The sequence below is a fragment of the Conger conger genome, chromosome 8 (genome assembly GCF_963514075.1).
Source record: "Conger conger chromosome 8, fConCon1.1, whole genome shotgun sequence".
NCBI classification, from domain to species: domain Eukaryota; kingdom Metazoa; phylum Chordata; class Actinopteri; order Anguilliformes; family Congridae; genus Conger; species Conger conger.
The window spans coordinates 46,510,376-46,535,363 of NC_083767.1; the positions used below are offsets into that span (position 1 = coordinate 46,510,376).

The 24,988-nt window shown below is 40.5% G+C and overlaps 1 protein-coding gene across 3 annotated transcripts in view; it reads left to right on the forward strand.

Moving 5' to 3' along the window:
- tafa5a (TAFA chemokine like family member 5a) overlaps window positions 1-24,988 on the forward strand; it is a 100,544-nt gene that overhangs the window by 11,130 nt on the left and 64,426 nt on the right. Inside the window, exon 1 of one of the 3 annotated variants that reach the window (XR_009709401.1) lies at window positions 21,073-22,013. The exons of the other annotated variants lie outside the window; for them this stretch is intronic. The gene's annotated coding sequence lies outside the window, so the exon portion shown is untranslated. Of the gene's footprint in view, window positions 1-21,072; window positions 22,014-24,988 lie in introns of those variants that run through there. 3 annotated transcript variants of the gene reach the window in all.

Below are 24,988 nucleotides of genomic sequence, written 5' to 3' on the forward strand. Positions count from 1 at the left end.
CGGTGACCTGCGGGGTCCGCAGCAGCCTCTGTGTGAGGAGGAAGGAGAAGGTTTCCCCGCTTCCTGTGGAGAGGGTCACGTTTGAATAGAGAAAGGGGAGGACTGTAATGGCAGGCTTAGATAAGGACTGATTCTTAATGTGAGTCGGGCAGAAGAAATGGTGGGTGTATTGGTCGGCACAGTGAGAATGTCTGCTGCAGGCCACAATGCCTGGCAAATGAGAGAGAGGGAGAGAGAGAGAGAGATAGAGAGAGAGCGATAGAGTGAGAGAGAGAGATGGAGAGAGAGGGAGAGAGAGATAGAGTGAGAGAGAGAAGAGAGAGATATAGTGAGAGAGAGAGAGAGAGGGAGAGAGAGAGATAGAGAGAGAGATAGAGTGAGAGAGAGAGATGGAGAGAGAGGGAGAGAGAGAGATAGAGAGAGATAGAGTGAGAGAGAGAAGAGAGAGATATAGTGAGAGAGATAGAGAGTGAGAGAAGAGAGAGTGAGAGAGAGAGATGGAGAGAGAGGGGGAGAGAGAGATGGAGAGAGAGAGTGAGAGAGAGAGATGGAGAGAGAGAGGGAGAGAGAGAGAGGCAGGGGGCCTCATAAGCAGTCACTCTGATGGACGCGACAGGAAACAAACCCTGAAGATATTTATTTAACTGGAGCAGTGTAATTCAAGCTGATACATTTCTACATGTGAAACATGGGTTTGTTAAGCCTCCTTGGCAGCTTCTTGAAAGCAAAATCTTTCCCTCTCTCTTTCTCTCTCCCTCTCTCTCTCTCTCTCTCTCTCTCCCTCTCTCTCTGTCTCTTATGAACAGTCTCTACAAAAGCAGTGATAAAGTATTTCATTGTAACATTGACAGTAGAGTGTGAATTATAAGAGGGGTACTTCAGAGTTGAAATATTCATTATGGCTCTACAACCAGAATCCTGTTAAAACCTGCTTTATGACTTTGCCAGAAGAAATTAATGCAACTTCTTGATATTATGGAAATTTTTCAGAGGTTCTGGCCATCTTTCCATTCTGTCTGAGGTTTTCCTAGGGCTACTGAATATTTGAAGTTCATAGCTGGAAAAAAAAACTAGTTATTATGCAATCGATAAGCAGCCATATAATATTTAATATGCACTGTGGGAGAGATCATGTTTCAAACAGAGTCTTGGAGTGTCTTCAAATAAAATTGAATGTTATAGGCCTTAGTTTTGTGGCCTTGCTAGTGTGCATGTGTTTAATGGAATGGTTTATGAAATGTAATCATTGTAATTTCCAAATATTCCTGCAATTCTTGATGAGTCTACAGATGAAGACAGATTCACTTGTCTAAAATCCACATTAAGTGTAATGCATCCGAACACAGTTTAGCAGTGAAACAGTAGCATTTGCTCAGTGTATTTATTTAACTATTGTATTATTATTTTTTATTTGTGGAGAAATTACAGAGACATCTCAGTATACTCAATTCTGTGGCCATTAACCTCCCAGGCAATAACTGCATTATTCATAGCGTGACATCCCTATGTATATCAAGTAAAATTATTTGTTTGATCTTATTTTCATTAATATTAATAGGACTTAATTCTCAAAGCAAATGTTTTGACATCTGCTGTCATCAATGCTATGCAGTGGGAAGTAGTTCTGAAAAAAATCACTTTTATTCACATTTAATCCCCGTCTGCACTGAGGACAGATGTTGAAACGGTAATTATCAAATCCTCTGGTATTGTCACAGAATATTTTAAGTGTATTCTGTGTGTATGACGATGGGGGAATTGTATATTCTGTGCTAGCTGCTGTGTACATTTATGATAATAAAAAACGGAAAACAGCACATGATGAGAAGGGCTTTGTGCAGATAAACAGCAGGGAGAAGAAATGACAATCCTCCTTTTCAAAAGGCACGACAGCCATTTGTTTCTGAGAATGTCCTCATTTCCATAAACAGGTAAGCCCAGATCTCCGTCCTTCCAGAAAACCACTGAAAAAGAATCACTTTTGCTTGAGGTGGAAGTGTGAGCAGTCTTTAACCCTTTCACCCGAAAATCACTCCCCCAGGCATTGTACTGTACATGTATCAATTACACTCTTTGCAATCCTTTTAAAGTATTTGTTTTGGAGAGGCACTGTAATCACTTCAAATGCCCGACCTTGCCTTCCACCACCAGCATGTACATTGTGAGTTATTGCTTTCATATTCATCCCATAGATGTTTATTGACATTGTGCTATGTTTGTGTTCTGGTGGGACCGTGATGGATTGTGCTGATGCATGATGGGATATAAAATGGAGAACGGTAATAGAAAAACCTGGAAAATGATTAGAAAGAAAACAAAGCAAGCACAAACGGGTGGGCAGAATATGCATTCCACCAGGAATGTGCTGTGCCATAAATGTACCATATATTTCCACAGCATCAAACCTCCACTGTTAATCTAATGCCCGCATTATTCCGCCTGCATCTATTAAAGGAAAGCGCTGTGAGATTTATCACCCAGGTTTAACTGTATGGTAAAATAGCGCATTAAGCAGATGATATCACGATGTATAAAATGATTATGCACACTTGCAGAGAAGTGGAGGAGGCTGGCTTAATTAAATGCAAGGTCCCGGTTATACATCACTGGCCTTCCTGCACAGACCGCTTACCCGCCCGGCTGCTGCTCTCCAAGCCCGCTAACTGAGCAGCAGCTTCCCTTCACGTCCGTTAGAAAATAATACACATCTCGCTGCGATTGAGGTTTTAACTGGGATGTCACGACTCCTTCGCTCTTGAAAATGGAAGCCGTGCACGAGGGGGTTGCCTGTTTGATGGCGTTTTCTCGTCTGCTTATTGTGTGAGAGCTTTCAGAAAGACCTCTGGTCCTGTGTGCTTGGGTGATGGGCTTAAACAGGGGTTTCGTATTTATCGACTGACTATCGACTGGTTTATAGAATATCAACCTGATTCAACGGCATTCTCATACTTCTGGCCAACAGGGAGTGGGTTGGTTTGATTTGTTCTTATTTTTGACGCAGAAGTAAACACCTGTTAGGTTTTCTTTGGTGGTCGTTGTGTGAGGGAAGCCATCAGTGATAATAAATCAAACTCAGATTCACCTTTGCGTCAGTGTTGAGGAAAAGTTTTGACTGAATCCAGCCGTGGACCCTGTTGTCATTTGATATAACATTCAGAGTAAGAGAGAGAGAGAGAGAAATGTTTCTTTCTCACCACCTCTGCATAGAATTCAGTATTTAGTTGTATTTTGTGAAGAGATGTTTGGGGGTATAACAGTGCTCATAACATGGCTCTGCTGGTTCAAGGGTAAACCAGCATGCGTGTGATAATTCATCTAGACTAAAGGCCTGCTCTGCGCTTTTAGAAACCGTTTGGTCTGTGTGGACCGACGGAGGCTTTTCCTCTACAGCGAGGCCCTGGTAAAGTGAAAAGCAGGGAGCGGTGTTAGTGAAAATATATATCAATTCTACAGCCAGGCCTTTAAAAGCGCTCACAATGCATGCACTCTGCGCTCGTCCGCGGGCAGTAAACAGCACACCGGCAGCTGTAATCCACAGCACAGAGCTCTCCACGCTTCCATTTTGCCAAGGATTTGCAGTGTGATTTGCAGACCTGCAGCCCGGCTGAAATTGTATTTTTTTTCTCTTTACAGCTGTATGTAGTAGCTGCGCATCCAGCCATTGCAGCCCTCCTGCTTTCATCGCTAAACAACATCAAGTCCAAATTTAAACGTGTGTGCACTACCAAACCGGAGTCTAGCATCCCCTGAATAATGCTCTGCACAGAAATTGCTCCTTTGGCTTGTTGGAGGATCTTCCACAGTGAACTAATTTTTTTAAAATGCTTTCAAGAGGGTTACGTAAGCGTAATGGCCAAGATTGTGTGTTTGCATGCTTTTCAGACTCAATTACCCTCAAAACAAATTACAGCATCTGAGAAAGCTGACCTTTCTGCAGGATCCCGTTCACTCTTTTATATTTAGAATGCTTATTTTTTCCACCCAATTTACTATCCCAGATTACTCTTCCCTTTGCATGTAGCCCAAAGCAGAGGGCCCACTCAAAGGGAGGGAAATTAATCTTAGTGCTGTAGTCCGTCTCTATTTTATCATGAGTCTATGATGCTGAAAGCCCTGCATTCAGGCAGCCTATACCGGCAGCATGTTCAGTAGTCAGATGTTCTTTTGTCCTTGATAGTAGCTTAAACCTCCTTTTACCAGTGTGTACACAAGGAAGGGTGACTGTGAGTGTTCCCATTTACGTGGTGTGTGTGTGTATGTGTGTGTGTGTGTGCCTGTGTATGTGTGTGTGTGCATGAGTGCGTGCGGTGTGTGTGCATGTGTGTGCGTGTTTGTGTGTGTGTGTGTGTGTGCGTGCGTGTGTCTGTGTGTGAATGTTTGTATTTGTATGTTTGTGCATACATAGGTGTGTGTGTATGTGTATGTGAGTGTGTATGTGTGTGTGTGTGTGTGTGTGTGAATGTTTGTATTTGTATGTTTGTGCATACATAGGTGTGTGTGTATGTGTATGTGAGTGTGTGTGTGTGTGCATGCGTGTGTCTGTGTGTGAATGTTTGTATTTGTATGTTTGTGCATACATAGGAGTGTGTGTATGTGTATGTGAGTGTGCGTGTGTGTGTGTGTGTGTGTGTGAATGTTTGTATTTGTGTGTTTGTGCATACACATGTGTGTGGGTGTGCACCAAACACAGTGAATACTGTAAGCCACACACTGTGCTGATGGCCTCTGACCTGCCCTGTGTGTGTGGAGTACAGCTCCACAGTGCCTCCACATCCGCACAGTGTCACCCAGCCCCTCTGTGCCACTGCGGCTATACCCAACGGTATTACCACAAGGACTCCATTCAAACACAGTGACGCCCAATCCTTAAGGCAGGCTCTTCCCCTGAGCATGGCAGAGCTCAGTGCCACACTCTAATCCTCTTTTTCTCTGAATTCTGAACGGTTTACAGAGCTCTATATAAATCACACGCATTTAAACGCATTATATTCCACGGCTTCTGGCACCCACTGTGCCCCAAGACTAATGTGTCTAGTCATGCAGTTTAAACATGTGCTGTAATTCCCATTGCAGAAATCACCTGCTGTCAAAGAATTGTGCGTGTGTGTGTGTGCCTGGGTGTGTGCATACATGTACCCGTGTGAGTGTGTGTGTTGTGAGGAAGGTAGAGTGGCTGAGAGGCATTGTGCTTTGCATAGCAATATTTATAAACTGGTATTCATCTTCTGATGAATAAATGCATTCACATTTGACTTGTGAACTGTAAAATTCATAAAATGTCTCTCTGTTACTTATGCAGTAACTTTTTTCTGCTGTGGGTGATATTTTGGTGTGTACCAGGTTATAAAGTCTATTTTTACTGTAGCAAAATTATGTTTTACTAGCAATGAATCTCCATTATTCCAAATTCTACAATACTATACATAATAAGATACTGTTTATGTTTTGGCAGATGATTTTGAGGTCAGAAAAATAAGTAATTACACTTTGGTGGATAGCATCTGTGTTGACTAAAAATGAAAAGTACTTGTTTGATGTAACTACTGTACCATGGTCCTGCTTCTGTTGGACTGTGGGTGGACATATTATTATGTGCTCAATTTGGGAAGATAAGATGTGGATTTTGGTTCTCTCAGACGTGTTAAATCCATGTCATTTTTTTTACAAGTTAAGAGGGGATTGTGCAGAGTGATCGACTTGCTGTCAATTATCTTGTTCTGGCTGCTTCATTAGTTTGCTTCGGGAAGTTTGATATCAAACGACTGTGTCACATTTCTCCGAAGCATCTTTCATCTGAGTATGGGCTGTTCACCCTTGCATGCTGGGAAGTGTATTCGTAAGCACTCGATTTAATACGTTGTACAAACAATGTAAAACTGACGTGAACACGGCGATGTTTGCCCCAGAGTCTTTCAAAGTACGGCTCAACCTTCAAAGTTTTTCTGTTGTGCAGTCGATGACAGCTGTAATTCACACTAATGCATTGCTTTGCACAAACATCACAGGATCTTTATTAGAATGTCACGCTTGGATGTCATCACATGTTATTTCAGGACATTGGAGTTAAATTGTAAAGAAAAAAAAGCGTCTGTAAGGTTATTCTCGGGAGATGAGGGAAGCTTTTGTGTTTTGAGACTTGACACATGACAGCGTCAGCTTTGGAATAACAATCTGATTTTGTATCAAAGGGGTTCTGTAGAATGCTACAGACACCAAAAAAAAAACCTTTTCTCAAACAAAAAGAGAACGGAGATTTAAGAAAAGGCTCTGTGTCAAAAAACACGGTGACTGTTTCTTTTACCTGAATTTAAAAGTGCATCACTTTACACATTTGTAGAGCTGAATATTTTCTAAGAAGCTGTATGGTAGGACACACCAGTAAATATACACAGTGCTCAATAATTAAGGTATGTTGAAAGATTAATCAATAATATTACGGGTAATATCCATTTAATATAATATTATAAGATTACAATAATATTGTTATATTTATTCAAGAATAATAACATCTAGTTACTTAGTGTTAATTGTATTGGGTGGATGTGGTTTTGATTTTTTTTGTGTGGCTTTTATCACAAGCGTTGGGGGAGAGAGTAGGCCAGTCTGAGCTTCAGCAATGAGCCCTAATACATATGATTGAGCTTTCCAAATTGGGGTGAAAAGGGGAACAAACGTTTAAAAACAGTTCAATGGCACCACACCTAGGAATATCAACCAGTAACTTGTGAGAATAGAACCCGCTATTCAATTACATTTCAATTCACTTTTATTTGTATAGTGCTTTTCACCACAGACTGTCACAAATACGCTTTACATAGTAACAGAAGGGACAAAAAAAACCCCAATAGCATATGAGGTGAACGACTCCCTAGTTAGAGAAAACCCCTCAGACAGTACCTTGTTCCTGTGTGCCACTGTCTCCCACAGATTCATGGATTGGTCCAATAACATTGCACTATAAATAAATAATTTCAAACGTTTTCTTCACAAATGTAGAGACTTAAAACAACGCTTTGAACGGCACAAATGTCCGTCTCTCGGCTGCGTCCGCGGCAACCTCTCTGACTCGTCCCCACCCGTGTGCCGTAATGAGGAGAGGACACTGTGCAAAGCCACAGTGCTGCCTACAGTCGCTGCCATTAGTGTTTTCAGTTTGTCAGGATGTTACCCTGGGAGCCTGGCAGAGCGGGGCTGTGGCTCTTTGATGTGGCGGGCTGCTCCAGCCCCCAGGGAGAGAGGGGCTGGCAGGAGCCAGAGAGGGGGTCAGGGAACCCTCCCTCAGCGAGCCCTCTCATTGGCCGGCCCAGGAGGCACCTGGCGTTGCGCTGATAAAGGACGGCGTCAATCTCCCGGGATGCGACTGACAGCGCGTTGATTGAGAAGACGCTGGATCTCCCAGAATGCTGAGCGGCCGCGCCGCGCCTGCTCTCGATGGCACGGAGTTAGTGTCACGTGGGAAAGCTGACCTCATTGCTGGCTGCGCCGGCTTTGTGTGTCCTGTCTGCTGTCCAAACTCTCTCTAAAGATTGGGCCCACCTCCCCCCACCTCTACCCCCTATCCACCCCGGATTAGATGGGCCTGATTGCGCAGTCTTTGTGGCTGGAGCGGGGGAAGGGTCTTGGGACTCTTATCGAATCCTTCAGCACATCCGAATCTGTCACGGAAACTTCATCAAAGTCCCCGGCCGGGCTTTTGATTGTCATCTGTTCCATCAGCTCACTTCTCGCAGGCTTGCAGGAGCGATATAGCGGGAGTTATTTCTCATTGATTACCTTTCTAGGCCGCTGGCCAGTCTTCACCCTGCCCACTGCTGCAAAGTCACCAGTTCTGCAGAGACCTCTAATTTCCTGTGGGCCTTAGAACGGGGTGGGGTGCAGCACATCCACTCTTTCGGCTGAATATGTGTTCTCACCCTTTTTAAAAATAAGACGTCTGCGTCTTAACGCGGCGTGAAGCTCCATAACCTAATCCCAGATTCCCTGCAGGAGACGCAAGCATGCTCCATAAAAAAGGGAAGAAAATGTGGCAAAAAGGAAATATGTTTGTAAAAAGAAGCAGCTAATTAGTCATTGAAAGTGGATTTACATTAATTACAAGGTTCTGCGTGTTTTATTGGGGTAATTCCAGTTACCAGGCAGAAGGGGGCTTGGTGCCTGAGGCACATCTCTGGTTCTCCGTTCTCCGCCCCTGTGGGGGACTCCTCCAATCATTTTCGGGGGTGTGAGGCTCCCCACCACTCACGGCACATAACCGCCGCACGCTCGTCACCGGCCGCCAACAGGGCGCACCTGTCGGAGCGGATCATCCGCCGTGCGCTGGAAGAGCCTCCCGCGCCTCCCGCCAGGGTCGCCGTGGTGACAGCCGTCTCTCCGGAGGCCCCGGGGGGGCTCAGATGGAGCGGGGCCACACCTCTGATCCTCAAATACCATTTTTTGGGATGGAGCGGATTTTTGTGTTTTTTTTGTTTGCGGGCTTAGCCGGTACGGCTGAGGCGAGCCGGCTGCCAGGCAACTGTGTTCTCAGCACAGATGGAGCCGCCTCTTTGTCCCGCTGCAGCCAGCGGGCCGGGGGGGGAATCTGCATACAAATGCGCTTTTAAAAAGGCAATTTACACATCACCACGGTTTGTTTACCTTTCAGACATTATCGCTCATAAATAAGGAAATCAATACATTCCTAAAAAAAAGAAGTGCAGAGTTGCATATTTGAAGCCGGAAGGGTCTATTGCTGAATATGTAAATTGACAGAGCTCTGTGAAACATTAACCATGGTCCCCAAACCGCTTCTATTCTGCTCCAGATTCAGAAGTCTGACTTATCAGCGCTCGGCGTGTCGATAAGGCGGCTCTGAGCATTATCGCTGCGGGTTGCTGAGCTCAAAAGGCCCCGTGTCAAAAGCTTTCTGTGACATTAGGCTATGCAGGTAAAAGATGAAGCTCACGACACCGGATGCAGGTCCAAGAGTGTGTTCCAGAAGGCAGGAACTCATACGTGTGCCTTTCGACCGCATAGGGAGATGACTATCAGAGTGAGGGATTACTGCTGGGAATCATGAATCTGTTTAGGGAAGACATCATAGCTGCAGGTGAAATGAGTGGTTTTGGCTGGACATGTCAATTTTGAGATATTATCATCTTTATAATCTACAACTGCTGTAGTTCATTCAAATTCATGAAACGATGATCAGAAACAGATTCAAATAGTTAATTAATTTAGCTGCTTTTATACCAGCCCTGTCAAGTATACAAAGCCCAAATCAATTATTTGTATTATGCCCAAATCAGTCATAATACAAAAAATGTTTGATTTGTGTCCACACTTAAAATATAAAATGTCATTTAGATTTTAGGTAAGGATTATTATTTACCCTATTCACCTGTGCTACCTTAAAGCCTACTGTGGGTGGTGAAGCCACAGACGCCAGAGTGTATTGGTGACCTTGGCAACCCTGATGTTGTGACATTCAGCCCTGGTGACCAGGCTGCACACTGTAAATCCGGTTGCGGTAATCTGCTGTCATACAAACAATCACCACCCCTCAAGTCGCCATACTCTTCGCTCATGAGTTCTGATGAATACAAGTCAACACAAGGCAAGACACTGTCCTACCCACGGTTTTACATAGACCATGCACTGTTTCATACACAGTAGTGCACAAACATTTTTTTTTCTTTTTTCATGCTGGCACATGACTATTTGCAACACCTCAAAAATAATTTATTTGGTAAGAGCGGCTTATTCGTCTTGAAAAATAAACAGTAACACCAAACTGTCAGAGAATTTCATGGGTATAATTTAGTGGTTGCAATTTGCCTGGTTGTATTTTGGGAAAACAAGTAGGAGAGCAATTAGTCATTCACAAAACTATCCCTGACGTTTTAATTCATCGTACTGTAATTGATGAGGCTGAGACACACCTCATAAAATTCCTCTCATCAATTCTTACAGCAAATTAGAGAAATAAGAGCAAAGTCTCAAGGGAGAGGAAGATCATCAAAAAACAATAAAACATATGTCCATGATACCTAGAAAACAAAAACACAAACAAATAATGATGTTCATCAACAAATAATGATGAACAGATGTGGTATTTACTGATCCTTGTGGATCAGCAACAGTATTTAAGTATTATAGCTGGTAAAATATCTAAGAAAATAGTTTGGGTCTTCATTCATTTATTGCTTTCAGTTCAAAGCTTTTCTAGAACTGTATTTTTGAGAAAGCTGTCTAGGACTCATTGACTGGAGAAATATTTGAGATGATAAGAAACTCCAGTATCTGTATAGCATTTTTAACACACAGTAGCTAAGTTGCTAGATCTTTTCCAATTTTAATCAAAAACAATATGATAGATTAAAAAGATTGTGTCCTGTTGCCAACCATATATAATGATTATGATTACATCCCTCTGTTTTATTCAAATGTATGCTAATGGCTGAAAATGTAAGGCGATTACTGAATGCACAATACGTGCAGATCATTCTTTCCGGAATGTTGAGAGCAGTTTTGTTTTTTCTCTCCCACAGTTCTCTTTGATGCCAAAGCTTGAGTCTGTTGTAGGGTAAGGGTGCACTGCAGAATGGTCACGCTGACTCCAGTCCCTCACCCAAACACTGCTAATAAAGATGAACTACTTTGCTTTAAGACTGTACTTTTTCAGCTTAGAAGTAGCAGGAGGAGGAGAGGAGAGACCTTGCATAGCGATGTGGCCTCCGGTCCAGGTTGTTGAGGAACGTAGGCACACGGCAGACCTCAGGTACAGAAACGAGCTGAGCAGGGCAGGGATCTCCGTGACAAAGTGGGCCTGTGCTGTTTTGGACAAACAGCCTCATTATTTCAGAACCTGCATGCAGCTGTGTCTCTGGTCACATTATGTATCAGTTCCCATAGCAGACGGCCTTATCCAGGGTGCCATTTTACATTTTTAACACGCTTTTACCCGGCTCAGTATTAGCAGGAGCAGCTGGAAGAAACAAGGTAACAATAGCAATGCACAATCCACTTCAGAAATTCCAGAACCTAAATCACACGGTTGTCCTTTGAAGCTGCCCTGGATTATTTCCAGTATCGAATGGGGGTGCAAGCTTGTTTTGTTGTATTTCTAAATAAAAATAGTAGATATGTTACATATTAGTTGCATCTTATTTATTTTGCTTCCCTTTCTCTATATCTCATTAGAAAATGTTAAATTGAGAAAGAAATCAATTTAATCATTACAAATAATGCACATTTCAAGATATATTACTCAATTACCTAACATATTAGCTTTTAGCACTGCATGCAAGACTAGCAAAGAAAGTTCTAAATATCTGAGCTTCTCTGTGATAATTTAAACCATTAATCTTTGTCATATCTGGAAAGATCAGTTAAATGGTAAAACCATCAATATTCCAGGTGTGGGTGTGGAGAATGACAAGTTCACTTATTCACAATATATTCTCAATTCAGAAAATACATGTATATAGGCAGAGGTATACAATTACTCTCAATTATATCTCATAATGTGAAGGAAAATAATGCAGCAACTATCCATGTCTTAAATCATAATTCGCTATAGCCTACCTTGCGGCATTGATTCTTCAACTAATTAATTGCTTTACTGTTAATCAAGGACTGTAGACGGGAACCAGTTAGGCTGACAATCAGTTTAAAGACAAAATGTCTGCCCTCCACCTATTTCCAGCTCAGCAGTGCGTGCTATTAACCCTGCTCAGTGATAAAAATCCACCAATCAGACCACACTGCAGGACATTTCCATAGTGACAGTTTAGGGTATATGGAAGGAAGAGCCCAACCTCTTCTGCCCACTATCAGACACAGCATACTGGAGGGAAGCTGGAAAGGGAAATCCAGGGCCTTCAAGAACAGGAAGAATGGGTGACCAGGTAATTGTAATTATATGTAGATATACATCCATTAATAACCACAGGCCTTAGATCATTATAAATGAAGGTGATGGCCTGCAAATCCTGATGATAAAAACAGAGTTCCTGATGATAAAAACAGAGTTCCTGATGGAACTCCCTCCCATTTACAGCCGGTATACCTCAGTCTGTGAGGGAAATGGTCCCAGGAGCTGACCTCAGTATTTTAAACATCGATTTATTTATTTACAGGTAGACAGAGAAAGATTGTGGATTCAGGAAAATAAAAAATATATATATATATTACCCCCAGGGTGTTCTTTTGGAGATAAACAAGGAGGGAGGCTGGACAGGTCCTGGATGGCCCAGGTCATTAGATGGCACGGGGACCTGGGTGTGCAGTTGCAACCTATTATGTCTATAGCACATATGCTGCTGGAGATTACCTTGTTATCAGATGGATTTTAGGTGTGTTTTCTGTTTCTTCTTAAAGGACTGCTGTACCACTGCCAGATATACGTATTCCTCATGATGGCTTATCGCTCCCAGTAAAAGCCTGACAGGTTAAATTGAAGGCTACATGTTTATAGAGGAATTGAAACTGAGTGATGGGAGCAATACCAATGCAATACCAGCTGTCAATCATGTCGCTGTTCTGGAGCTAGCAGGAGCGACGGGCCCAGCCTCAAATACCCCTAAAATTGCACATTAAAAGAACATTATTCAAATTTGCTTCCAAAGGCACCCTCTTCCCATTGCGGTTAATCACTCCCATTTTCTCATTTTCAGTGTCAAAAGGATGACAGTCTGCATGAATTTCCCTTTTGAGCACTCTTTAAACAGTTTTAAACAGTTAAGCTACAGGAACATCCAGAGTTCTGCCAATTTTAAACAATTACCAAATTGTACATTTGACCTACAGTCCACATCCATGTCTAAATAAGTTAAATATACTTCAAAACAATACTTTAAATGATACATGCATTCATATATAAATTATTGATATACTATATTAATAACATATCACTCTCTGACCATTATGTGGCATTGTGGATGACCCCTTTCAAATAAACAATAAAATCCAATGAACCACCTCCTCTTCCAAAATATACATGAGGTGGTGGTTTATCAAGATATTCAAAATGGTGGTAGTGTTTGGCTGGATCAAGACTATATTAATGAGGCTTGTAAGGGCCATTAACTTTGTGCACGGAGAGTATGCCTAAATGCTTTTAATGATAACTGGGATTAAACGGGAAGTTAGATGTGCACGTTAAGCTTTAATGGTAGAATAAACAGATTTTCTTCTTCTTCCTGGAAACAGTCCTCTGTGCCCTTCAAACCGTGTTGCTATCCTGCCAACGTGTTCTTCTTTTTGGAAGCCTCCTTTGTTCTTCCCCTCGCATGACTGTGAGCACTGGAGACATGCCACTTTACATTCCACAGACACATTTGTGTCTCAGCAAAAATTTCAATCATTTAATCCGTGTTTCTCACTGCGGGGATGTTGCATGTTCTCATGCATAGATTATTGGTTTAAGGATAGCAAATTTTGGTGATATTGGATTCTTTATTATCTCTGAAATCGTCATGTCATGAATTGATGCCTCTGCACTTTAGTCACTGTATTGCAAGCAGGCAAAGCTATGATGCATTTATGTAACATGACTGTATTTATGTCATGACTGTATTCTTGTGCAGTGTCATTATCACTGTCTACTTTTACCTCCCCCCATGTACCCATCCCCAAAATATCAATCCCATTTCAGCTGATATTTTCCTATCTTTCACCAGTGCAATTACCATAGATATTTCCATACTTACCATCTAACTTAAATATTGAAATGTCTGTACTCACCCTGCCATTCTGATTTATTTATGGTAAGAATGACAGTGAATTACATAAAGCGTAATTGTTATAGGGAAGGAAGTTGATTATGAGCTCTGGCCGTGGTTCTGAGAGACAGCCCTCTCTGTTGTGAGTCTGTGGTTTGGTGTGCCGTTTGGCTGTGTGGAAGATTGTGCGATTGCTTTTCCATGCTTTCTCTGGCCAGCCCTGCACAGACGGACCGCACAGCTGTTCTCAGCCCCTCTCTCTCTGTCTGTCTCTCTGTGAAATTCAAATTCAGAGTGCTTTATTGGCACGGCAAATATAGGCCCTTGTATTGCCAAAGCAGAGGTTACATAATAAAACTATGTACAATATGGATAATAGATTATGAATGCAAAAAAAGCCTACCTCGGCTACAATAGTTACAATAGTAGAAAATGGTAATGGCGAAATATCATGAAAATGATTTTAAGTGGTGTGTGTGTGCTGTATGCTGGGTGCTCATATGCGTGTGCATGCATGCACAACAAGGTCTCTCATTGTACAGCAAGAGGGCACAAATTGTGCTCCGCGTACACAGCACTCTTTAGTCCACAGGAAGATCTCTCTCTCACACTCTTTCTTTCTCTCTCTGACATCTCTCCTGGTCACAACTGTGATTTTATCAAGAAGATAAGGCATGTCTATTTTTATTACAGTTGACTGGTAGCTGTAAAGATATATTGATATTGTGATTGTACCTGTTCAGGTGCAGTGCTGTGTTTGGGCCTGGGTTTGGCTCATGTGTTGTTTATATCTTTGTGACAAAGCACAGCAGGCTCTGAAGCGCCTGGTCAATCTTCCTCACTTCATCCTGGTTGGTAAGAGGCCTGCTGCCAGCAGCACAAGCTGAACTATTACACACAGTATAACCTGTTCCATGCAATCAACTCATGACAAAATGGATGCCATTTTACTTAAAACAATGCACAAAACTGTGTGAACAAATTATTATTCTCTTTACTCTTCGGACCTTTGTATTGCAAAGTGATTGCCTGAAATTAAATAAATTAGAGTTTTCCATTAGGATAAGATTTTACTGCATTTGTACTTATGTGAGAATTATTCAGATTTGAAAACTGTGTGTGTGTGTGCGTGTGCGTGTGCGTGTGCGTGTGCATGTTCACCTTGTGATGGACTTGTGCCCTGTCCAGGGTTTGTTCCTGCTTCGTGACTAATGCATGCTGGGATAGGCTCAATTTCACCCTGAATTGGAAAAGCGAGTATAGATAAGGAACAGATGGATATATGGAAGTAACTTATAGACCTTTGAAAATCACAATTTTTAAACATGAGTCAGACCCATACCGCAGATATAAACCTATATAAACTTGTATAAATCACTAATGATATATTACCAGCTTTGGTCTACAGGGACTGGCGACCTGTCCAGGGCGTATTCCTGCCTTTCGCCCCAAATATATCTACATAATTTGGTAAATATAACCCTGTTAAAGCAACATTATTTCTTATAGTATATTAATTAGAGAGAAGAATTACAAATACTGTAGCCTATAATGAGGTTTTTAGTGTCACAACTAGAATTTAGTTGAGTAGCCCCAATTCATTTTCTAACCTTTTATAAAAAAGATTAAAGGAAGAGACCACTTTAAATTGGCATCCCTTTGCTAGATACTTACAGTATAATGCATTTAATAATAATAATAATAATAATAATAATTATAATAATTATAATAATAATAATAAGAAGAATAATAATAATAATAATAATAATAATAATAATAATAATGGAAGAATGAAAAGCTTGAAAATTAAATAAACATGATGACACAGAATCCAAATAAAAGGTTTTGAAGATCAAAGGATCATATCTGGATAATGAGCTTTCTGGGGCTTGACTGATTTAATTACCTAAGGATTACCTAAAACCAGGGCATCAGATGAAAGTCTTGACCAAGTGCTATCCTGGCCTCTCAATTCAAAAGTGAGAATTTGATTTATGGCATTTCTCAGTGCTTTAAAATGAAGCAGACCATAACATGTTGGCAAGATACAGAAAATATTCTGGAACAGAGTTTGAGTAGCTTTTATTTTTATTTCATCATTGAATCAGCGATTGTTCACACAAAGTTTAACTGGAAGTGATTTTAAAATACATGCATTCTATGACTACGTGACTAGAGTCAGTATTAGCATATTGTCATCATTATCCATTTCCCTGCAGTTTTCTCGGTATTATTAACTGAACAGTCTCTTTTTAGAGAGTGAATTAATGTATTTTTCCTATTGGATATATTTGAGCTTCATTTTTCACGTGCTCTTGAATAATAATGTTTTACTTTTGGCTTATTTTTATTATTTGCCATTATTTCTTCCTTGTGTATGAAAAAAAAAAAACAGTCATCTCTTAAAAGCTTGGAGCAATTTAATGTTCCCAGTTTTAAGCTAGTAAACCCAGCATTATTATGCTCTTGGTATGAGATCAAGTGTTTGGATTGTTGACAGTGTTGTCACAAACATTATTATATAAGCTTGGTATATTTTTCAAAATCATTCTTTAAAAGCATAATTTTCATAATTAGTTACCCCAGTCCAAATGGGAAAACATGTATGACATCATATTTAGTTAGTTACATTTGCGGTAATATGAAGTAAATTGTAGAATTAAGACTGCAGCATGTGCCTCAGATGTCTTGGTAATTTGTTTCTGATTAAAAAAACATACTGAAAAAAATGACAGTCAATTCTGTTTTATTGTCAGCAAGTGTTGTGTTAGCAAATAATTTGCTGAATGGTTAATAAGCCCAGAGGGCTGTAGTGAATGTTCAATGCCAAACAGACAGAACAGCAAATCCTGTGAACACTTATCCTTTCTAATACGTGGCAGCCAGTGAAAATGCTCAGATTTTCAGTGCATTCATCAACTCAATCTTTGCATTTTGTAAGAAGTAAGAATTAAGGACAAATGTTGATAGTGGGACAGTGTTGCCATTTAAAATAAATATGATTATATTTAATTGTTTGATGTAATAATTCATTCTAAAACATTGTTTATCCTCATTTCAGGGACTAAAATGGAGTGCACATATCCCTTGTATGCTATTTCAGCATGGGAAGACTTAAAAGCTGAAGTGCTTTTTCAGTCTCACTGAAAAATGTCTTCCATACCGTAGACCAGTCAAATATGTATAGTAATGCTGTGAAATGGTGAAATCTTACACTGTATATGAAAATGCTCAATGTGCATATTACTGGAGGACATTGTGAACTTCTATGTGCTGTTTCCATAGAAACATTAAATCATGGATGAAATGAAGGAATCTTTAATCAAGTGAAGCCAAATCAAATCACACAGTCCTGTTGAAGGTTTACCTTGCATGTTGCTGGCCATATCTCTCTTTGCATTGCTTTTCAGCTAATAGAGCTGGAAAAGCCGGTAAAAGCCTTGTGCATTAAATGATGTATATTGTGGTAGCCTTATAGATCAGGAGTTTTCAAACTCACTTAGAGGGTCCCCAGTGAGCGCTGGTGTTCTTTCCAACCACAACTGCAGCCCCTACATTTTAACAAGCTCTTCATTGTTCTTAATTAGACACTTCTAATGTCTATTGAGGGATGAGTTATCCTCTTACGCTGCATTATTTCAGAAATTGCTATGCATGCCATGAAGAGTAAATATCTCATATGCACACCCTGTCCCTCAAATACAAGAACATCTATTCCTAGTTCTAGTTCACCATCATCATTCTTCTTCTTCTTCTTCTTCTTCTTCTTATACTTATATATAAGATTATACTAATAATCCAAGCATGGAGGCATATTATCAGATGAAAAATAAACAAAGGCAAAAACTAGAGACAAATTAATGTTCTTCACATCTGTGAACAAGTCAAATAATGTTTTAAAAACAGATTTGGAAATGGTGACAGACTACAATCATAGCTTCCCTAGGACCCACTATGTGCAGATTTGTTTCTAAAACAATTCTGGTTCAATGCCCAGGACTATGAAGTGCAAGGGAAAATGGTGTTGCACTTGCTAGTCTATTGAAGATCTGACCTACACTATTTTTAAAGCTGCATTTTACTTATTCATTTATTATTTAAAAACAATTATTTACATCGTCTTACAGATAGATCATTGTGCTATTGTAACAGGGGTATGTTTGCTGTTGGATTGTGGGAAGTATGACTATTACTGTCTAACCGCTTTAAGAGATACAGTTAACTCACTGAACTGAAGACCCAGGTCAAATATCAGAAAACCAGAACTGTCTAGAACTGTTTTTTTAGAGGGTGCCATCTCTCACATTAGTGAACTCTGTAAATATATTTCAGTTTGTGTGAGTATTTCACTCTGCGCTGTAGTATTGATGAGAATGTGAGAATGCCATGAAGAGGGTGGATAAAAAACTTATCTCAATCATTGGCTCAAATTACCTTATTTCAAGACTGCTGTTCTTGAGAGTGATAGTACACAATATGTCCATCTGGTTTTGAAGTCACCAGCCATAACTGCTCTTGTTAGAATGTTTGATTCTGATCTACACTTTGTGGAGTAAGTACAGTGCTTTGTTACTCTGTGTTACTGCAGCAGAGTTCATTTGATTCTTGGTTGGTCTTCCTTGAGTTCACAGCTCAATAATGAATGAGAGGAGTAACTGCTGGGGGTGATGAATCACAGGCATCTTTAAAATGGACTCTGCATGGTGAAGGGCAAATGACTTGTGCTAGGGTTTAATCTCTGTTGGGTGACAGAGTACTGGGCTTGGAGTTGAAAAGGCTGAAAAAAAATCAGTACCTCAGCAGTGCATTTTGCTGTTGAAAAGGAAGAGGAGTTTGGCATCCATTTTGTTCCCGCATTCGCCTAGTTCCTCGACACTCCAAAAACCGTGAATGCCAGCACCAGTACGAATGTGTGAGATGTTACCTTTTGCAGGCCGGCATCCATAAATAACAAAGCGGAACTGCTTAATGGCACCCTGGCTTTGCAATATTTAACGTGATCTGCGTGTTCTTCCTGCCTCTCTTGGACACGTCCTGGACAGATCACCGTTAATTGCTGCCCTTTTCGTTGATGGATCGCGGAGTGGAGAGGTTCTGAGGCGGTGGTTCTGCAGTGGCAGATGAATGAAACATGGCCTACTACCACAGTAAACACTCCTCAGCACTGATAATTAATACAATTGGCTGCACCCAATGAATGATGGAAACCACTTAAATAGTTTGGCTTGGCTGAAGCTGTGTTGTCAATCCTTCCCTGTCAGTGATATATTATTACTCTATTTTAAGATAACTTCTGAACGATATTCATGACCATCGTTAGCCATGCTTTGCTACAGATTTGTGATTTTCTTATATGGTCTGTGAGGGCAGAATTAAAAGATATTTTAAGCCTCAGTCAGCTCGTAATTAACACCTTGGACAGCAGGTCACCAAAACTTGCTCATTCTCTGAGAAGTAATGACATGAAGGGAAACAGAAGCACGTGGCTCTGGTTTGTTTGCTTTGCGCCCAAGATAAGTTATGGCCCTGCATTCAAATCTGAAATCAACCCAGATTTGATAGAAAATAATAATAAAGTTGGCTTTTTTTTTGCACAATGGCACCACCATCTTAGAACACGCTAGGTTGTGATGTCACTGGTAGGATTCATCTTGGGTGTTAAAAGTATTCCTATTGCTAGATGGCTGGCTTTCGATTACCTCAATGGTGAATCATGAGGAAATACAGAAAATGCACAGAGGGTCATTTCGTATTGCCTCAGGATGGTCAAATGAGTATTGCTGAACACCAAAACTCCATGAGCTGCATCTGATGAGCTGTTGCTTCTTCATGCTAGGTAGCCGCTACCTACCAGCCAGCCAGCTTGGACCATAAGTTAGTTGTTTTTCCCTCCCACCCAAACACAGTGGTCACTTCATGGTCCAAAGAACAAATCACCAACTTTCATCTCTGCAGACCCATCACCCCATCCTACAGGTGGACTCTGCTAGTCCAGAGCAGTCAGCCAGCAGTGGACTAGAACAGTATAGTATTTGTCAGAAAATTAACCAGTTTTGTTCTGCAATATTAATTTGAGGGCATCCCGGGACAGTACAAAATGACCCTTCATATGCTTTTGTTTTGTTTCTTTCCTCTTGAATAATTAGTAAACAGAGTCTTAGTGATTCCATTGATTCAATTACTTGTGGATGGAGTAAGTATTTAATCGTAGTAATTAAGGTAAAAGAATGCATTATTTTACCTTGATTAGCTTTGAAATTCAGAACGTATGTGAATTGAATGCTGTTACTGCTACAGATTATTTCATTCATAACATAATTACATACAGTTGGTTGGTTCTCTTGGGGAGGGCTTAACAATCAATGTTTGTTGATGAAAAAACAGGGGGAGGTTCAGTGAGTAGGCCGCTATTGTTCCTAGATTACTATTTTAGAGCACACTGGTCCTTCACTCAAATTGATATCTTGAACCAAATATGTTCCTTTTCAAGACTGGTTACCTGTTTTAACTGCCTTAAACACCATTACATGAAACAAATAATGTTATCACATGGTTCTTGTTGCACCTTTTTATGTTTTACATTTTAACCACATATCAAAACCACAAAGCATTATTTGTTGCCTTTATAGTCGTTTTGCTTATGATAACATGCAACAGCAATACTTGACACCAGCAGACTTATAACTGAAATGTGTGAATGTGTGTTAGCATCCCATGCAATTGTGTGAATAGTGCAATGCATGCATGATTCATATGTACATGTGAGTCTGGATGTCTGTTGTATGTACGCAAAGTTGTGTGTGAGTGTGTGTGTATGTGTGTGTGGGCACATCGTGCATGCTTTGGTTGTGAATGTGCAAGCTTGGAGAAGAGTAGTGTGTTATATGTATGATTTATTTAGATTAATGTATTTGATTAATACTACAGAGTACAAAGTACAAACATTAAAATAGCTTAACTGTAAGACTAAAGATGACACCTTTTGCATGTGTGTGTACCTGGTATAGCTTACATAATGTCATAATTGCATGTGTTACTGATATTTAAGCAATACACGTGGGTACTGTGCTTAAATGAGTGTTGAAGTTGACAAAATAAAATAAAACACCAGCTGCATTTTATATATACGTAAGGAAAGAATTGAAGAAAGCATGTGGGTGACATAAGCCGTTTGATTTAGGTAGGCCTAATTCTTTGAAACAATTACCCTCCGGTTCTCAATCGCCACGGTTTCTCGAGTCGCCTGGAGAGGCACATTTTGAAGAGCCATGACGTCACCAGTATCGCGGAGTGAAAGTCGCGTCTGTATCTGCAGCTTTTTAAAGAACAGGGGCAAGCCTCTAGGAGCTGGCACATAACTGGGACCGGGGCTTGTGGCGCCGATACAGGCTGAACATTGATTACAAGTTCCTGCAGGCTTAATTCTTAATTCTGAAAAACGACAGCCTACATGCTGCATGAAGACATGAGACGAGATCCAGCGATTAGATAGTTAAACTCTCATCCCACTATGTCGTCTTGACTTATAAAATGCCTGAAGAAAAGGGATTTTCGAGGGAAAACATTCAATGGGAAGGAGTCTGCAAGGATCTATCAAGGGGGTGAGCGGTGAAACTAAGGGTATTGATGTAGCAGCATGCACAAAATGCAATGCGTAATTGATGAGATACCCCATGCGGAAAATAGCGACATGAAACAGTTTTTTTGTTAGAAAAAATGCTGGAAAGAGACGTGATGGTGCAGTCGGACCCAGTTTTACGCCCGATGTATGCATAATATGCACCGAAGAGAGTGTTGATCAGCGCGCCGAGTCACTGTGCTTGCAGCTCAAAGAACAGGAGCTGCGATCTGCGGTTACAGCTACAAGCAGATGACTGAGAAGTGACCGCTAGAAATTCCATCACTTTGACTGACGCTAAGAAGTCACCAGGACGACGGGGAGTAGAATTGAACAAAATGTTACAGAGAAGTTTCCACTTTTATTTAATTTAAGTACTGATAACAGCGTTAGGTCGATTGAAACGGTCAGGAACATTGCCATGTATGGATTGTTTATGTTCTGACGACCTTTTTTCGTTCCGTGAATACGAAAGGATTTTGCATCTCGTTTTTAGTATTTTTTGTTGTCGCTGTTAAGACGTCGACGCAAGGGCGCAGAATGGATTTGCCTGTTTTCTGAGGATCACGGGCTCCGCTGCCCGGGTGTTCCGAGTCTCTCAACGATGCAGATTCTCCGAGTCGCGTGGGCTTTCGCAGGAGCAGCAGTCTGCTGTTTTGTAATTTTTTTGATCCACACACACTTGATGAAAGAAGGTAACTGCTATTCGGTTGTTTTTTTTGTTTTGTTTTTTCAATGCATTCAACATGCTTCTGTGAATCTCTTGTTTACATCACAGCCATCGTATTCCATTGTTTTATGTTAACAAGCAATTATCTGTTATTTTATTACATCGCCGTGGACTGCGTCTTTTGCGCTAGTATGCATAATCATCAGAATTAGCCTATCGCCAGGATTATTTGGGCATCTCATATTGATTCCATCGCCGAAGAACACTGAACATGAATGCCATACTCTCCACTTTTCGCTAAAGAAGATAACACCTGATTAATGAAGTGTGTTTATTCATTTCAACAGGTCATTCACTTCATTATCTAAGGAAATGCGTCTTATGCCATCAGGTAGAGATTTAACAGTTAGTCTTTTCGTTTAAAAATAATCGTTGAGAGAGAAGTAAAAATAAATAAAAATAGTTTATTAAAATGAAATGTTCGGTTGAAGAAAAACGTCACATTAGACGTTTTACAAATTAGATAATTTATCATGGCATTCTTCAATAGATGGCACTAGAGTCTTGCTGAAGGGCAACGCCGGGGTCAAACTGTAATTATTTTCTTGTTATTAGCTACATTTCCTATTGTCAGATTTGTCCCTGGATTTTATCAAGTAGGCTACCGCGAACATCCACGGATCCACGATGTAGGGAAACGCGGGTAATCATTCAATTTAAAGGTTTCTTATGGAAGTGCAACAGTTATGTTATGTCATTACATTTTCACAGCAAGTTGAACTTTTGGTACATGTTAGTGGTAACAAAGTCCATATTTTTGTCTTTTGCTATTGTCTGAATAGTACCTAAGCCTACAGCATTTACTGGAAAAATAACGATAAAACGACTAGGCTACATACATCATTAAAATAAATTAAACACTAATTATTTGAGTATGTTGAAACATAAAGCGAAAATTTTCATTTAAATATTTATCCTCCTGTAAATCTTTTTTCAATTGCATGTTTTTCCCCAAATCTCTCTCTCTCTCTCTCTCTCTCTCTCTCTCTCTCTCTCTCTCTCTCTCTCACACACACACACAAACACAGTCATAAGCCAATAATCAAGTGGAAATCAATTTAACATGTTGATATATGGATAAGCTAATATGTATATCAAAATGTTAAGCTTGATTTTTTGTCTTGAGGGGGGGGGCGCGTAGTATTTTAATAAGGTAGGCTACGTTTTCTATTTTTAGAACAAGGGCGTCGCTTAAAACAACGTACACTCTTTGGAGACTACTAAAACACGTTATTTTTATAACTTAATGGCGCAGGCCATGTCTTGGGGGAACAATCGAAGCTTGTTCGCGGAAGAGGGAAGTTCATTGAGAAGGCCGCTGTTGTTCCTGTGCTGTGGTAGAGTTAGGGGCGAGAATGACCGTCGTGCCGTGTCACTTTAACACACTCGACGCTTTGTGTTAAAATCCGGGTCAGCCTATGGCTAATCCACTCTCTCCAAATGTACATTCCCCGTTTTGCGGTGAAAAGGAAGCTGAGCTGTCAAGTCAAAGCTGTCTGGTGAGAATGCCAATGCGTTCGTTCGCTCGCTCGCCCATGTTTGACGGAGGATTTCAGAACTTTGTTAGGAGAATAATACCATCTATGCATTTGTTCAATCGTTTTACTACAGCGTCAAACATGTGAATGCATTACATATCTGCCCACTGTGACGAGCTAGAACCAACCATGCCATAGGCATTGGCAGCAAAATGGAAGTAATCTTTGTTTCTCAACAAATTAAAGTGTGGTTCCTTTACCTTCACATGTTCTTCCCACGCAAACGTTTAAAGGCCATGCAGAACAGTATCACGAGTCAAGTCTTCAGTACTCTACCTGTCTCTTTCTAGATTTTTTTTTTTCAAATCACTGCCAAATGTGACTTTCTTCGTAGCTTTGCATTCGTTGGACGTGTATGGTGATCAGAGTTAAATAGCTAATTCCCACGAGTTTTGTACAATCCAGTTGTTTGATTGTTGCCTTGCAGTTACATAATTGTTGCCATGTCTACAAATGTCCATGTGGGAAGGTTTTTTTTGTAAATAGACAGATGTAATTTATTTTCCACCTGTCTGGCCAAGGTCACGGCTGACTATGGCAAAGTGCAAACACAATACAAATTCCCACTTGCTTTCCAAAATGTGGACCAGTTTTAAGCAGAATATAGAACAGCAGCTTACTAAAATGTTTCAGTAATGTCATTGTGATTCCCATGAGTAAGCTGTATTAGTGTTTAAATAGTAAAGCTATGTAGCAGTGGAGGAATATCTGTGTCAGAATAATGGGCAAAGCAAATCACTGCAGTTGAGTGGACAAATGGTGAAATATGTGTCTGATACTAAAACCAAATATTGTCATGCAGTGTACATACATTGGCTGAAGGCATATATGTGTTGTGTGCTGTATCTCAGCACATAGCCAGTTGACTTTGGCAGGGAATCAGGCCCCCAGGCTTGTGACAGAAGCTCACTCATGGATTCAGTCATTCAAGGTTTGTGCTAATCTACACAAACACAGTATGGCAAGTTAAGTGATCATGAAATCTGTTGGGGGAAGTATGTTTGTATTGGAAAAAAAAAGATTGAAGTCAAAGTTGAAATTTTTAATTGATTTCGAGAGTCAGGAGAGAGAGGAGGGACTTTTGTGAGGGGTTCAAGATTGGGGTTTGATTTTCTTGGGTCCAGTTAGGGCATGCAATATCATTGCTATGGCATTGTGCACTTCACAGTAATTCTAAGCTATTGCTACATTTTTTATACTTACACATTCTGCTAATACCACTAACTACAGACGTCAGGCTAATGTGTAGTTAATTGGAAAATGTGTGAACCTGCTTACGTTCTTTGATTAAAGGTCAGGTGCTGTGGAGGTTCGACTGAATGTACCCTTAAGACAGTTGTTTGTTTTTATGTTCAATTCAAGGGTATAGGAATAACATTATCACGCCATGAATTGAGTTTAA